Source organism: Canis lupus, chromosome 5 (assembly GCF_011100685.1).
Source record: "Canis lupus familiaris isolate Mischka breed German Shepherd chromosome 5, alternate assembly UU_Cfam_GSD_1.0, whole genome shotgun sequence".
In the NCBI taxonomy this organism is placed as follows: domain Eukaryota; kingdom Metazoa; phylum Chordata; class Mammalia; order Carnivora; family Canidae; genus Canis; species Canis lupus.
The window spans coordinates 500,739-515,251 of NC_049226.1; the positions used below are offsets into that span (position 1 = coordinate 500,739).

The 14,513-nt window shown below is 40.0% G+C and overlaps 1 long non-coding RNA gene across 17 annotated transcripts in view; it reads right to left on the reverse strand.

The window, feature by feature from the left end:
- Window positions 1-11,883: 11,883 nt before the first annotated feature.
- The window catches only part of LOC102156249, a 53,709-nt gene continuing 51,079 nt past the window's right edge, over window positions 11,884-14,513 (reverse strand). For 15 of the 17 annotated variants that reach the window (XR_005358996.1, XR_005358992.1, XR_005358993.1 and 12 more), the window contains 3 exons: window positions 13,681-13,875; window positions 12,530-12,621; window positions 11,884-12,028 (listed from right to left, as the gene is read on the reverse strand). This is a non-coding gene — a long non-coding RNA (uncharacterized LOC102156249). The remainder of the gene's footprint in view (window positions 12,029-12,529; window positions 12,622-13,680; window positions 13,876-14,513) is intronic. The other 2 variants (XR_005358998.1, XR_005358997.1) reach the window with 2 other exon arrangements.

Here is a 14,513-nt window from a genome sequence, read left to right on the forward strand (position 1 = left end):
GATGAGATCCATCCACATGAGGGAGGACAATCTGTTTTACTCAGTCTCCCAATACAAATGTTATTTTTTTTCCCAAAAGTCCCCTCAAAGACATACTCAAAATAATGTTTGACTAAATATGGAATTCCATGGCCTAGTCAAGTTGACAATAAAATTGACAGAAATGACATATTCATACTAGCTGGATATTTGCCTTGAAACAAAGCCAAACATTGTATTTATTTCTGTAGCAAACATTTTATAAAACTAAGTTGGTATCATATGAATGTAGAAGTCAAAATAAGGGACAGGAATAACATATCTGTTATTTTTAATCAAAAGTTATCTAATCATCTCAGAGTGTTTACCCTCATCCTACAGATCTTCCAGAAAAACAAACATGATTTTCCTCCAGTATCAGCTATTGTGAATGTTCTTTCTGAAATCTAGCTTAAAAAGAGAATGTTATGGTAATATTGTCTACTACCAGGAGTTGAAAGTAAACAGGGTATACAAAAGTGTAGAAATGAATGAATAAAATGCAGCAGATGCACTTTTAGAAATACTACACAGTAATCAGGGAGATGAACCATGTGTATACTCAGCAACATGAGCAATGTTGAGGTAAAACAAAAAAAAAGGGCAAGAGGCAAAACATGATCCACAGAACTGCTATTGAGGAATAATAATAAAAACATGAAGAGATATGAATGTCAGCAAGACAATGGACTAGGAAGCTCCAAGCCCTTGTTCCCCAAAAGAAACATTAAATAAATAGATGGACTAAAATAACTTTAAGAGTATTGAAAATCAAAGATCTATAGCAACAGTGAATACCCAATCAAGCAAAAGCTATTAAAACAGTAGGAACTTTCATGGCATTTTTACTCACTTGTAGTCCACTACCCTACCTGGCATTTCTGTGGTTTGAGGAAAGCAGCAGCCTAGTGTTTAGTTCCTTTCTGTGAAGTGAAAAGAGCAAGGAGTGTATAATTTGCAACTATCTAAGCCATCTGGAGGCTGCCAGAGGAATTGGTTTCTGTGTCATCTAACTTAAAGCTTGTATTTTAGCTAAAGGTGGCACAGTTGAGATCTCAGGAGGAGAGGGCACAGCTCATTCACAGATTGAGTAATAGAAGTGAACAGCTAAGGCCTCAAGAGAAGCAGGAGTGAGATTCTGAGAGAATTTAAGACACGTCTATGGAAGAATCAGAAAATAGCACACACACAGGCCTAGGGAAGTGCACATCCAGAAAAGACCTGCGAAGACAGGTCTTCACTCAGGCTGATCTCAAAGCACAGAACAAACCCTGATAATTAGTGAAGATTGTCCTCCCCGTGGAGCCAGTCTATCAATTTTCAGTAAAAGACCACAAGGCATACAGAGAAACAGAAAAATGACCCACTCAATGGAACAAAATAAATCTCCAATAAGCATCCATGATGAAAGACAGGCATCAGACTTACTAAACAAAGACTTTAAAGCAACTGTCCTAAATATGCTCAAAGAACTAAAGTTAAACAAAGACAACATTAAGAAAACTCAGGAAAATGACATAGGAACAAAATGAGAACATCAAAAAGGAGATATAAATTACATGAAAAAAACAAACAAATTCTGAGCAGAAAAATAAAGTAACCAAAATGACAGTCATCGAAGTGGGTCAATGAAAAATTTGAACAATAGAACAGGTTACATGAAATTATCAATTCTGATGAGCCAAAAGAATAAAGAAAAGTAAACAAAATCAAAGAGATGTATGAGACATGATCAAATGGACCATATGCATATTATGGGAATTCCAGAATGAGAGGAGGAACAGAGAAGAGCAAAGAGACTTTTTGAAGAAATAATGGCCAAAAACTTACCAAATGTGAGGAAAGACATTGACATACAAATCTAAGTACTATGAACTCTTTGTAGGATAATCTTAGAGACCCACACTGAAGCACATTATAATTAAAGTGTCAAAAGTGAGAGGCAGAGAGAGAATCTTGAAAGCAACAAAGAGAAGTGTTTCACCAGGTGCAAGAGAGCCTTCATTAAGACTACTGATAGATTTCTCAGCAGAAACTTCACAGCCCAGAAGACAGATATAAAAAACAAATACTGGTGTAATTTTAGTTTATAACTCCAATTTTATTTTTCTATAGGAATTAAAAGAGGAGTATAAAAATAATTATAAATCTATGATAACAGGTACACAATATATAAAAATGGCATTGTGACATCAATAACATAATGCAGACTAGGAAGTTATAAAGGACTACAGCTTTTGTATTTAATTTAAGTTTAGATGGTATCAACTTTAAATAGATTTGCCATAGCTTTCGGGTACTCTACTCAATCCCTGTGATGATCATAAAAAATATCGATAAAATACATACAAAAGGAAAGGAGAAGGTAATAAAAATATGTCACTATAAAAAAAACTAGATATGAAGAAAGGCAATAATGAAATGAGGAGTACAAAGGCCATAAAGCAGACAAAACAAGTAGCAATATAGCAATATTAATCCTTTCCTATCAATAATTATATGTTAAGTGTCCATCAGCAGTCCAATGGATAAACAAATCATGGTAGATTATTATGGAATTCTATATTATGTTTATTTAAACATAGGAAATGATGTTGCTTCTATGTTTCTGCCAGTGCTGATATCTTTCTAAACTCCTGCAGTTTTAAAAAACTCTTCCAGAAAAAGAAATCTATGAAAACAAATAAAAGCAAAGAGATATGTGATAAATATATATATATATATATATATATGCCAGATTCTGGTGCTGACAATACTGAAGACATTGAAGCTAAAGGTAATCCCTCTCCATGTTGTTGACCAAGGTGTAGTTGATTACGGCTGTAAACCCTTTTCTTGGCTCCTTTTGAGAGATGAAGTCTGATTCCTTTCATTTTGAATCTTTGATAGTTGCAGTGATTTGTTTCACGTGTACAATGTGGTGAAAATTACATTTGGAGATATTCAAGGCTAGGATATAAAACAGCCTTCAGCTTTCACCCGAGGCTCTTAGGAAAAATAATCTAAGTGAATGTAGGCACCATGGAAAAGCTGGAGGACTCCGAGGCAGCCAGGCTGAGAAGGCCACATGGAGGTTCTCTAGTCCATAACCCCAGCTAAATGGAGCTTCCAGCCACCCCTGCAAAACTGCGAGGACATGCGAGAGAAGCTATGAAGGCTCTCCAGACCTGCCCACCCACCAGCTAAGTCCCACCGAGTGACCTCAGTCTGTGCCCTGAGTAGCAGAAGACTCACCAGATGAACTCTGACTCAATTTTTGACTCAGTTTTAAACTGTGAGCTATAATAAAATGGCTATTATTTTAAAAGTCACTAAGTCTTATAGTAATTCTATATATATGATTATATATCCTATGTTTTATATCCAATAATTATATATTATATATTATATAATAATATATTATTCTAATATTATAATTATATTATAATATAATTATATTAATTATTATAATATAATAAATTAATATTAATAGAATAATATATTATATATTTAATATTAAATATATGTTTTATATATATTTTATATAAAACACCATTCCAATGGGTGGAATGGGTGTCAAACAGAAGATAGAAGGTCCTCAAGGAGCCTACTAGGGAAAAATGGCCAGGGAGAAAATTTTATTGGACATAGAATGCAAAGGATCCCTTGTTGTATAGCGATAAAATTTGAAATTATTTCTGCCTTCAGTAATGTGGAATGAAGAATAGAAACCTAATAAGCTGGTAGATTTGCAAAGATTTTTAGGAAGAATGTCAAAATTGCCAATTGGTTTCTCATTGCAGCTCATAACAAGATATGGATAAAGAAAAATATAGTAAAAAGCTCTCAAGCAAAATTTAGAGATAAATATCAAGTACCAAGGACTTGCCAGGCTCTACAATAGAACTCTTTCTTATTCCCAATCTCCCTAGAGCCAAAAAGTTCAAAGAATAAGAAATAACTTCAAGGTAAGAATCCTCTCCCAGGGTGTCTATAAGCTCTTTTGCTCAGACTTCAGGAATATCTAAGGGTATGTCTTATAGATGCTCTTAACTAGAGAAAGTGTTTCTAAGAGTATCAAGTATCTACAGAACACTGGCCCTCAGTACAAGCCAGGATGTGATTGTCTTAGAGATCTGTGAGTATAACTTTTGCTAGTGGACAACAAGATACTTACGTGAAATAAGATCACAGAAGCCCACAAAGTTTTTAAAAGGTTGTGTTGATAAATGCACCATCAACTTGGTCTAAATACAACAGAGACCATTTAAAATGAAGAGTCCTCTGGTTCCACCACTTTCCATGAGCAACCAGAGAACGTTTTCCAGAGGCAAATATAGATCATTTCCTATACAGGGAAAGTGATTCAAGGGCAGAAACAAGATTTAAGAGGGCAGAGCCAAGAGTCACAAATAGTCATTTCTGTGTTTTAGAATGAGGCTCCAGTTAAGGAATTAGAAGTGTGTGCCTAACTAGGTTTCAGAGGTGCTATGACCTACACATTCTCTCCCTTTCTAAATTGGAGTATCTATTTTGGTTATCCTATATCTGCTCCATGAGTGCCTATTGGGTGCAAGAGGGGCAGATAATTTATCTTTTTATTACTTAAGTGTTTATATTGAGAACTAGACACAAGAAAGTATATCCAGGAAGGAGCCTTATCTGCTCCTGGACCTGATTTTAGGTAATAACATCCGGATTTAAGTAGTGATGTCCAGGCATTATTACCAAGGTGCCAGATAGAAGTGAAGCCATTTGAGTCCTCCAGACTTGCTTATGTCCCAGGCAAGAACCACTAAATAATCTCCGTCAGCACTGCAAGGAACAGAAAGATCACCCAGCTGAACCCTGCATGAGCTTCCAACCCACAGAATGATGTTATAATAAATTGATTGTTTTAAGCCAAAATTTGGGTTAGTTTGTTACAGCAGTGGAAATCAGAACACTGGCTTATGTATATGCCACATACCATAAGACTTTTTCATCCTGCCTTATAATTTACCTGCTTCCTATCTACATATTTTGTCAGAATGTAATTTCTTCAAAAGGAGAGATACTACCTTAATCATGGTTGTATCCTTCAAGTACTTAGCTCACAGTCCCCAGTCTGATTTAGGGACCCAGCACAGCAATATTTGGACCAGGACCAGGTGGGTTTCTGCTTTCATTTCTTCCACAAACACATTTTAGTTCTTTCTCTAATTCTAATCATTGTATTAAAGAGTGGGCATACAAGGGTGCAGGAACGGGCCTTTGTCAGAGTGCATAGGGGAAAAAAAGAGAGAAGAAAGTAGAAAAGCACAGGACAGTGGTAAATGTTGATTGTGGAGCACCTAACCCAGGTAGAGGAAGTTAGGAAATGTTTAAGGAAGAATAGCATAACCTGAGCCTTGAATCACCTATCATTATAGGTGATTTAAAGAATCAAGGATAGGAGATGGACATTTTATTAAGAAGGAAGAATATACCCAATGAGAAAGGTGCAGGAGAGAACCTTCTACTCTGAAAACAGCAGGCGGAACATGGTGACTCACTGCAGCATGTGGGAGTTGTTGAAAGTTGGCAGGAGGTAAGTGCTAGAAAAATCAGCAAGACTCTGTGTTCCATAGTAGGGATTTTAAATCAAAGACAATGGGAATCTGTTCCAAGATTTGAGCATTACATGGGGAAAAGCCCATTAATGCATCGGTAGAAGTAGCAGAAGTCACGACAGCAATCCAGGCAGGACCTGACGTGGATGAGAACTGAGGCGGTGAGGCGGGGATGGAAAGGATAGGACGGACTCGTGAGGCATTTATAAAGCAGAGTCCCAGGACTTGGTGTGGCAGCAACAAAAACTAACCAGAAAAAAATGCAGGTTCAAATTTGGGTAAAAGAGAGAGAAGGAGAGATGGGAGGCTGGAGGTAAGACCGAGTCAGAGTTGAGGCACAGGTTGGAGAGACAGCATATGATTAGAGCTGCAAACCAAAAGGAAATTCTAAATCCAGCTCAAATATGTTGCATTCCAGCCTCCTGTGCAGCATGCTCTGGAGAAATACAGCAGGCTGCTCCGGTTCACAAGAGGCCATGGGACGAAGGTTCACACTGAGGTGGTGACTACACCCAAGATGCTGCATGAGAACAGTCATGGAGAATGTGTGTGTGGGAGCATCCAGACTAGAAAAGGCATTGAGAAGTTGCATCTTGGGTAAAAGGAGGGAGAGCAATGCCACATAGAGGGAGGGTGTTTGTGTGGGGCTTCAGAGCTTCAGAAGCAGGAGGTAGCCCTGGGCTTCCAGTGCCATAATAATGTTGCGGACGTTCAAGCGGTTATGGCAGGTGAGAACAAATGTGTGCATTGACAAGGGTAACGTCAGTTGTGTGGTGTGTGTGGGCGGGAGGGTGTTTCAACACAATCAGCAAAGACTTTCTTTTTTCTTTCAAGGGAAGCATATTTTTGGAAATAGCCATGGGACCTAGGTGAGCTCTGGCTGAGCGCATGGGCTGGAGAAGGAGGGACCATCCCTCCTAAGACCTGGCGCGAGGGAGCCATGTTCTCAGGGGACAAGCGGGTAACAGTGAGGTAGAGGGAAGAGAGGACCACTCAGTGAGGAGATTATTGCTTGTTTTGTTTTGGATTTATTTTTCTAAGTGGCATAACCACCTTCCAAAGCACGTGGCTGCAGTGTTTGAGGGGGGTTGTGACAGATGCACTATGGAAGAATTCGAGTACGTGTGACTGGACGTGATGGACCTCTGACACTCGGGCAACAGCTGATGTTAACAGCTATCTAGAGATTACAGCTCCTTCATTCACACCTGGGAAACCTCAGGCTGAAGAATGTCTGAAAGCATTTTCTTTAGAAATTCACTTTTCCTTATCTAGAAAAGTGAAACCACCATGAATTCTCCATTCTTCATGGTGGTCTTTAACTTTTACTAAGTAAAATAATACAAAATTTAACAGGATAGGTTCTAGACTAAGAGCGCTCATAGTCAATTCCTGAATCCACCATTTACCAGCAACTTAAACTTGAAAAACCTTCCTATTTCCTATATTTTTCATGGTTTGTGAAATAATGTTCTTAGCTCAAAAAGGGTTGCTGGAGGATTAAATGAGATAATGCATGAAAAACACTTAGAATGTCCGATTCAGAATGAACTTTTTGTGAATATAGCTGATTATTATTATTAATAATAGTTATTTTCCAGTGGGCCCTTCAGGAGCTTCTTTGCGGGTTTGCCTGTGAACGGGGAAACGGGGAAGGGCACAAGCTGTTGAGCACACAGCACCAACCAGAATACCTTCTGCCAGGAGAGGGATCCCAGCTAGTTTCTTCGACTATGACACTGATTCTAGATGCTTTCTCTATTCTGCTGATCTAACTCCCATGCTATCAAAGTAAATATATAGGAGAATGAAAATGATAAATTTTAATTAGAGAGGGGAGGCCGGAAGGGACAGGGGAAGGGGGAGAGAGAGAACCGTTCGTAGGCTCCACACACAGCACAGAACCTCATATGGGGCCCAGTCTCACAGCCTTGAGATCATGACCTGAGCTGAAACCAAGGAGGGAAGATCAATGCACCACCTCATTTTACTGATGAGGTCTTGAAGTACCAGAGGGCGTGGTAAGCAACTCATTTTACTCACCTTCCATGGCTGCTCCTATGAGTATCCAAGGTCTCCAACAGCGAGAATATCTTCCTGGTGCAGGAAAATAACCATAAGATCACTCAGGAATTCTTCACACAGCAATTCCTTTGGGTAACTCAGAGGAGTCACTCCTCAACAACGCCAAGGGTATACCATCAAGACACTCCTGAAGGCTGCTCTGAGCTCACAAAAGGAAGATTGAAGGAGTAGAAGGAAACTACTATTTCCTCTTCCCCCTCCCTCTCTCTCTCCTCATTCTCTTGACCTTTAAGAGCCATTCAATGCCCTGGCCTGCTCCTAAGATGAGGACTGAGTGGACCCAGGATAGGTTATCTCTCCAGGGGAGACAGCAGCGAGGTCCAACTGCCAATGAATCCTCCCAACAAGGTGCTCCTTGACACAGGACACTTTAATGAGCCTGCCCAGATCTGTGTCCTGACACCAGGCTGGAGGAGGAGAGAGAGAATGATGGGATGCTCCTGTCATAGGAACAGAGAGAAATTATGCACATGGTCGGAGGGCAGCTGGTTCAACAAGAATATAAACTTCTCATTAACAGTCAACTGCTTCTTGGCAATGAGAAGGTGTTTGGCAGAGGCTGGAGGCGGAGAGAAGAGGAGAAGGAGGGAGGAGTTGTGCGGAGCTGCAGAGGGAAAACCCACACATAGCTGTGTTCCTATAGCAGGCCCTTGTTGGCTTGACCTCCACCGCCTCCAACAGCTGATCTGTCCTGGTAAGAGTAAGTATGGGTGATGTATTCTTCATCTCAACAATGACTCTCCAGGAAATAAATTCATCTGCCTCTCTGGAGAATTTATTTGAATGTTTTAAATAGCAGAAATCCCCATGAAGTAGATAGGTCCAGAAATACAGATTGCACTCAGAATAGATGAGCTATTACCTTGACTCTTAACTGTTATTCACCTTTATGTAATTTGGATTTGTTACCTGTAGTTTATTTGCCAGAGAAGGAGTGAAAATAATGAAAAATTTGCTTTTACCAGCATCTGTCTGCACACATGGCAGCCTGGTTTCCATCCCGTAGAAGAGACCATAACAGGTATGCACAGCAGAGCATGTAAGAAACAACTTGGAGATGGGGAAGTAGCCGGGTGCAGTGCAATGGGCCCTGGCTGGAGTCCAGGTGAACATCCTACACGGGGTACCATTCTCACTGTGCAACTTTAGACAGATATGCAGCCTGCTGGACTTCAGTGTCATTAAAGGCAAAATGATGATATTACCCATAAGCAGCAAAACTAGAAAAATATGGTGTTTTCACCAAAAGGCCACTAAACGGCAATGGGCAGAAATAATCCACAACTATACACCAGCATATAAATGGATTTCACAGGCATAACGTTGAAGGCAAGAAGCCAAACATAAACAAGTACATATCGTATTACTCAATTTCTATAAAGTACTAAGTGGACTAAACTATGTTAGATAAATTAATAAATTCCCCTAAAACAGGAATGACTGCAAAAGAGCTCAAGCAGGGGTACTAGGATGCTGGCCATTTTGCTTTCTTGACCTGAATCCTGATTAAATAGATGTGTTCAGTTTACGAAAATTGACCACCCTATACATATGACATATGCACTTCTCTGTACTTCAAATATACTCAGGAAGCAGTTAAAAACAGGAATGAGGACAAGAATAAATTGAATAATTTCATTCAATTAGTTTCATTCAGCCCTAACAGACCATCTTTCTAGTTTGGTAATCATTACAGTTTTTAGTTTCTCTTCTTTTTAAGGCTTCCTTCCTTTTCTTTGATGCTTTTTTCATCAGTACATAAGGATTCAAGGGCGGATTGCGCGGAATAGAATGGGGGATTTAGTGCCTTCACTTGACTTCCTGTAAGCAGCTCTAACTTCAGGCTCAGTGGGAAAAGAGCCTGGGCCCATGAGTTTCCATCAGGCTTGGCTTTATCAGTAAATGTAGACGATTGTCATTTCTGTATCCCTGGTAGAGAGTTCTCAATCTAATCCTTATCTCTGAGCAGAAAAATTGAAACCGTTCTCGGATTTGGTAGTTTGTAAAAAGCATTATAAGCGAAAGAGCAATTTTTTATTTTCTGTGAACAGAAATGATAAACTGTATTTTTTTCTCATTACCTTCTTTAGTTTGATGCCCCAACATTCATGGAGAGCACAGGGCGTCTTGCCCTTGATTAAGGTGTGCTATTTTAAGATGTTTGCAGCATTGGGTATGGATTTATGCAGCTTTTGACACCTTCTCCCCTAGCTCTCTTGTGAAACAGTGAAGCAGCTGAGTGAAACTCTAGGGTCTGGAGCTAATGAATAGAGCTGTGTTTTGCTCTGAGAGTGGAGGACAACAGTGCGGATTCCTCTTCACCCTCCATCCAAATCCTGTAGCATTTGATTTGTATCTGATAGAGAATAAAAGGCAACTCTGCTCTGAGTAAACCTCAGAGTTAGAGGGTTGTTTTTTTTTTTTTTTTAAGTAGAAAATCTATTTACTTTTATTTTTTATTTTTTATATAAATTTATTTTTTATTGGTGTTCAATTTGCCAACATATAGCATAACACCCAGTGCTCATCCCATCAAGTGCCCCCCTCGTGCCCGTCACCCAGTCACCCCCACCCCCCACCCCCTCCCCTTCCACCACCCCTAGTTCATTACCTAGAGTCAGGAGTCTCTCATGTTCTGTCTCCCTCTCTGATATTTCCCACTCATTTTTCCTCCTTTCCCCTTTATTCCCTTTCACTATTTTTTATATTCCCTAAATGAATAAGACCATAAAATGTTTGTCCTTCTCTGATTGACTTATTTCACTCAGCATAATACCCTCCAGGTCTATCCACGTCAGAGTTAGAAGTTTTAAGCTAGGGGGTGGGTGAGCCACCTGGCAGGTGGGCAATAAATAAGCTGTGCCCATGACTGTAAGGTCAAGATGAAATTTCCAGTCCAAAATCAGGCAAAAGTAATGTGGTAAACACCTCACTGGGAGATAGCCTGAAACTCCACATTTAGACAGTGTAGATGGCCAAGGTCTGGAATGGCATTTGGGAGCCAGAAGGCCAAGATCACTGCAGGGCAAGTAGGGCGGGCTGGAATGTTGCAATAAGGTAGAGCAAAAAAGTAGTAACTCCACTTCAGTCAAAGATAACAATCTACCTTAGACAGGAGAGAAGCCCAGCTAAAGTGAGGGACTGAAGGATGGGGGAAGGAGGAGTGCAGAGAACAGAAAGCCTCTGGCCCGGGAAAACTGTCAATATAACTTTTTCAAGAGGCAGCTGTCACTGGCTGCCTATCGGTTTATAACTAAGTTACTCAAAAATTACTTATTAAGCCTCTACTCCCTGTCAGTGGCAGGCACAGTGTTGATGCACTAGGAATGCAAATGTGAAACTGACCGAGCAGCATACAGATGCATGGGCGTGCAAGGACAGACGAGCAACCGTGAGTGAGTCCAGGGATGTCTACAGGCAAGCACAGCTGCAAGATGGAGGAGGAAGGACGGTGCAGTGCAATACGCCACGTTGAGGACATTTTGACGACGTAACCCATTCACTGGACAAATAGTTATTGAGCCTTGTGCTCAGTGTACCGTGTAGGACACAGGACAGATGTGATCCCCATGGCTAGAGTGTGTGTAGGCAAGGACTGGACCTTGGTGAAAATGGTGATTTACGGCATAGGAAGGAGTTGGGTGGAATGATAACATGGGTAAGAAATTAAGGTTTGTGGAGGAAAGAGAGAAAGTGAAGTACTCAAGAGCTGTCTATGCCTTGTCTATTTTCACATGCACCAGTGACTTCCATCCTCTCTCTGCGTTGGTTACCGCCTCATCACATCCAAACTGGAACAGGAGAGTGGGGAGACCAAGGCTAACCCGATGCCCCACCACACTCAATGTAAATGAATGGAATGAAGTGAACTGGTTCCTATGAGGCTCAGACGTGGTCTTCCATGTCTTTAGGAGTATCTGATCTTACCTAAGGAGCTGCCTGCAAGCAACTTGAGAACCAAGGAACAGTCTTTTAGTCCAGCCTGGCGAGGCTTCCTCAGCCTTTGCTACCAAATAAGACAGATAAAGGTTTTGCTTCTTCACATTATGTTTGGGCTCAAGGTTTTCCAACCATCGTCAGAAAAAAAAATTTAAGCAGTGAATATCAGTATGAGGCTGAGGCAGTGAGAGATATGCTTTAGGACGTTTCTTAATAGGGTATATGAGTCAGAATGACTACTACCACTGGAAAACCACAAAATCTCAACAGCTTAACGTAAGAATGTATATTTTTGGCTTATACAAATTGTGATGTGTCTTGAGTTCTCTTCTCCAGGGAAGCTCTTTTCTTCTCCATGACATTGCTCAGGCATCCAGGCTGTTTTGGCTTGTGTCTCTTTCTTCTCAAAATGTGGTCTGTAGCCACAAAAAAGGGAGAGGATGAATGAAGTTGGCACACCAACCGTTAACTGCCTCAGCTTCAAAATGAAGTTTATAGCCAGAACCCATTGGCCAAAGTGCCCCAATCCAACTAATAAGTAGACTAGAAAAACTAGAGGAAACCAGGATATTCCATTAAATTAAATCTCTGCCACGGGGAGATCGCAACTTCTAGTGCTGAAAAGTAGACAGAGCAAAGAACTGTCTGACCCTCTGCCCAAGGCCCTCTGGGCCATAGTGTAAACAGTTCATCACTTCCTGGTCTGTCCATCCTGTCCTGGACTTTGGAATTACAGTTTTTCCCATCAGGGGATCTAAGAAGGATGAGGTCATGAGCTAGCAACTGTGCATAAATTAGTTCTTGACTTTGTTTAGAATATGCTTGGCTGAAAAATAAATATTGGCTAATTGGATAAATTAATATTATTGCTGACTTGGCTTTTTCCTTGATCCCTTGTTCAAGTTTATAGATCTTACCTTACCCTACCTTGTTCCTGGTCACCTGAGGGCTTATTTTGGTACCGGGATCCTAGCTCTTCCTAGCTTATCTGCAGTGTTTTCATATCCTTCTGTAATAAAACCAAACATCTTTGACTATATTTTCCCCTTCCCTCTGATTTCTTTATTACTAACCCCATGCATATGGAATGAACTTCTCTGCTCTCTAATCCTTGGACTTTCTCAACAGAAGGGGTATTAATCGGATGTGAAAATCAAGACCATTGACCAGGTGGTGATTAATAATGTGTGGGACTCGGGATCCGTGGGTGGCGCAGCTGTTTAGCGCCTGTCTTTGGCCCAGGGCGCGATCCTGGAGACCCGGGATCGAATCCCACGTCAGGCTCCCGGTGCATGGAACCTGCTTCTCCCTCTGCCTGTGTCTCTGCCTCTCTCTCTCTCTCTCTCTCTCTCTCTGTGTGTGACTATCATAAATAAATAAAAATTAAAAAAATAATGTGTGGGACTCAATGTGCATAAAAAGGAGCATCTATCTATCATCTATCATCTATATCATATACCTATCATCTATTTATCTCTATGTCTTCTCCTCTTCTCTTCCCTAGAGAAACTCGATTTCCTCTTTTCTACTTTTACCTTTACTTATATATTCAGGCACCATTCCAGGTGCTGGGACCACGTGGAGAAATAAAACAGACATGGATCTGCTTTCATGGGGGCTTGAGTCTAGTGAAGGAGATGGACATAAACAACTCAATTTTAAAAATTGGCCACATATCATGATAAGTATATTGCAAAGTAAATAAACAGCAGTGGTCTGAGAAATAATTTAAGCAGAGAAGAACAAAATTTCTTTTTCTAGGAAATGATATTTAAGCTTATTTCTGAAGGATGACTAGTGAGAAGTTAGGAAGGAATCAAAGGAAGAGTTCCCAAGCATAGGGAACAACATCGCCTAAATTTCTGGGGCAGGAACCAAGAGAAAATCAGCAAGGTTGGTTCTAGAAATTCAGGTTATGTGGTGACCATTAGCTGCCCTAATTTTATCAACATGATTGGTACAATTATTTAGAAAAATAGCTTTCTGGTCCTTCTGCCTAGTATTGAAATATATGCTACATCCAAGGGGAAAGGGTAAATGATAGAGGTCAACTGTTGGGGATGCACACCTTCATATAATCCTTATATTTTCTCCTTGACTCCCATCATATGCCACTTCTGTTGACTCCAGGTCTAGAGATTCTCCAGAGGTGTCAGGCTGACTGGCTCTCCATCTCATTTTTCTCTGTGTTTACATGACACGGTGACTTTTCCACATCACTATCCATAAATATGCTTCCAAGTATTTTCTGTCTTCTAGAAATCTGTTAAAATATCACACTGCCTATGGGTGTGCATTCTTTGATTTCATTGTCTCATATTTCTTTGAATTTATTGCATCACATTTTAATGGGGGTTTAGCATTTTGGTGAAGTACATGAAAGTGATTGGTTGGCTATATAGAACAGCTCAATTAGGGAATGGAAGTCAAGGGATTTTGATTCTGTTGTTGGTTCGTTTGCTTTCAGATGGAATCTACTTGATCAGTTCGAACACTGATAGGAATGACCCAAGAAAAAGGAAAAAGAATTTGTGAGAATTAGGGATCACTAGAGAAGCAAAATCCTTGGAAAAGTGAAGCAAGATTAGATCGAAAACACTTGGACAGAGACTGATAATATCATCTGATGTTAACACTATGGGCTCTGGTGCCAGATTTTCTAGTGTCTAATGCCATCTTCACTATTTAATACGTGGGAAAGTTTAGCCTATCATGACTCAGTTTCCTCATATGGAAGAAAAGGGAATAATAACAATGACTTTCTCATAGATTTTTTTTGTAATTATTACAAAATTATAATTATATAATAAATTATATAAATTATAATTATATTATATATTATTATAGCAAGTGTGCAGTGGCTGATGCATAGAACAACCTTCATAAATACTAGCTTATTTC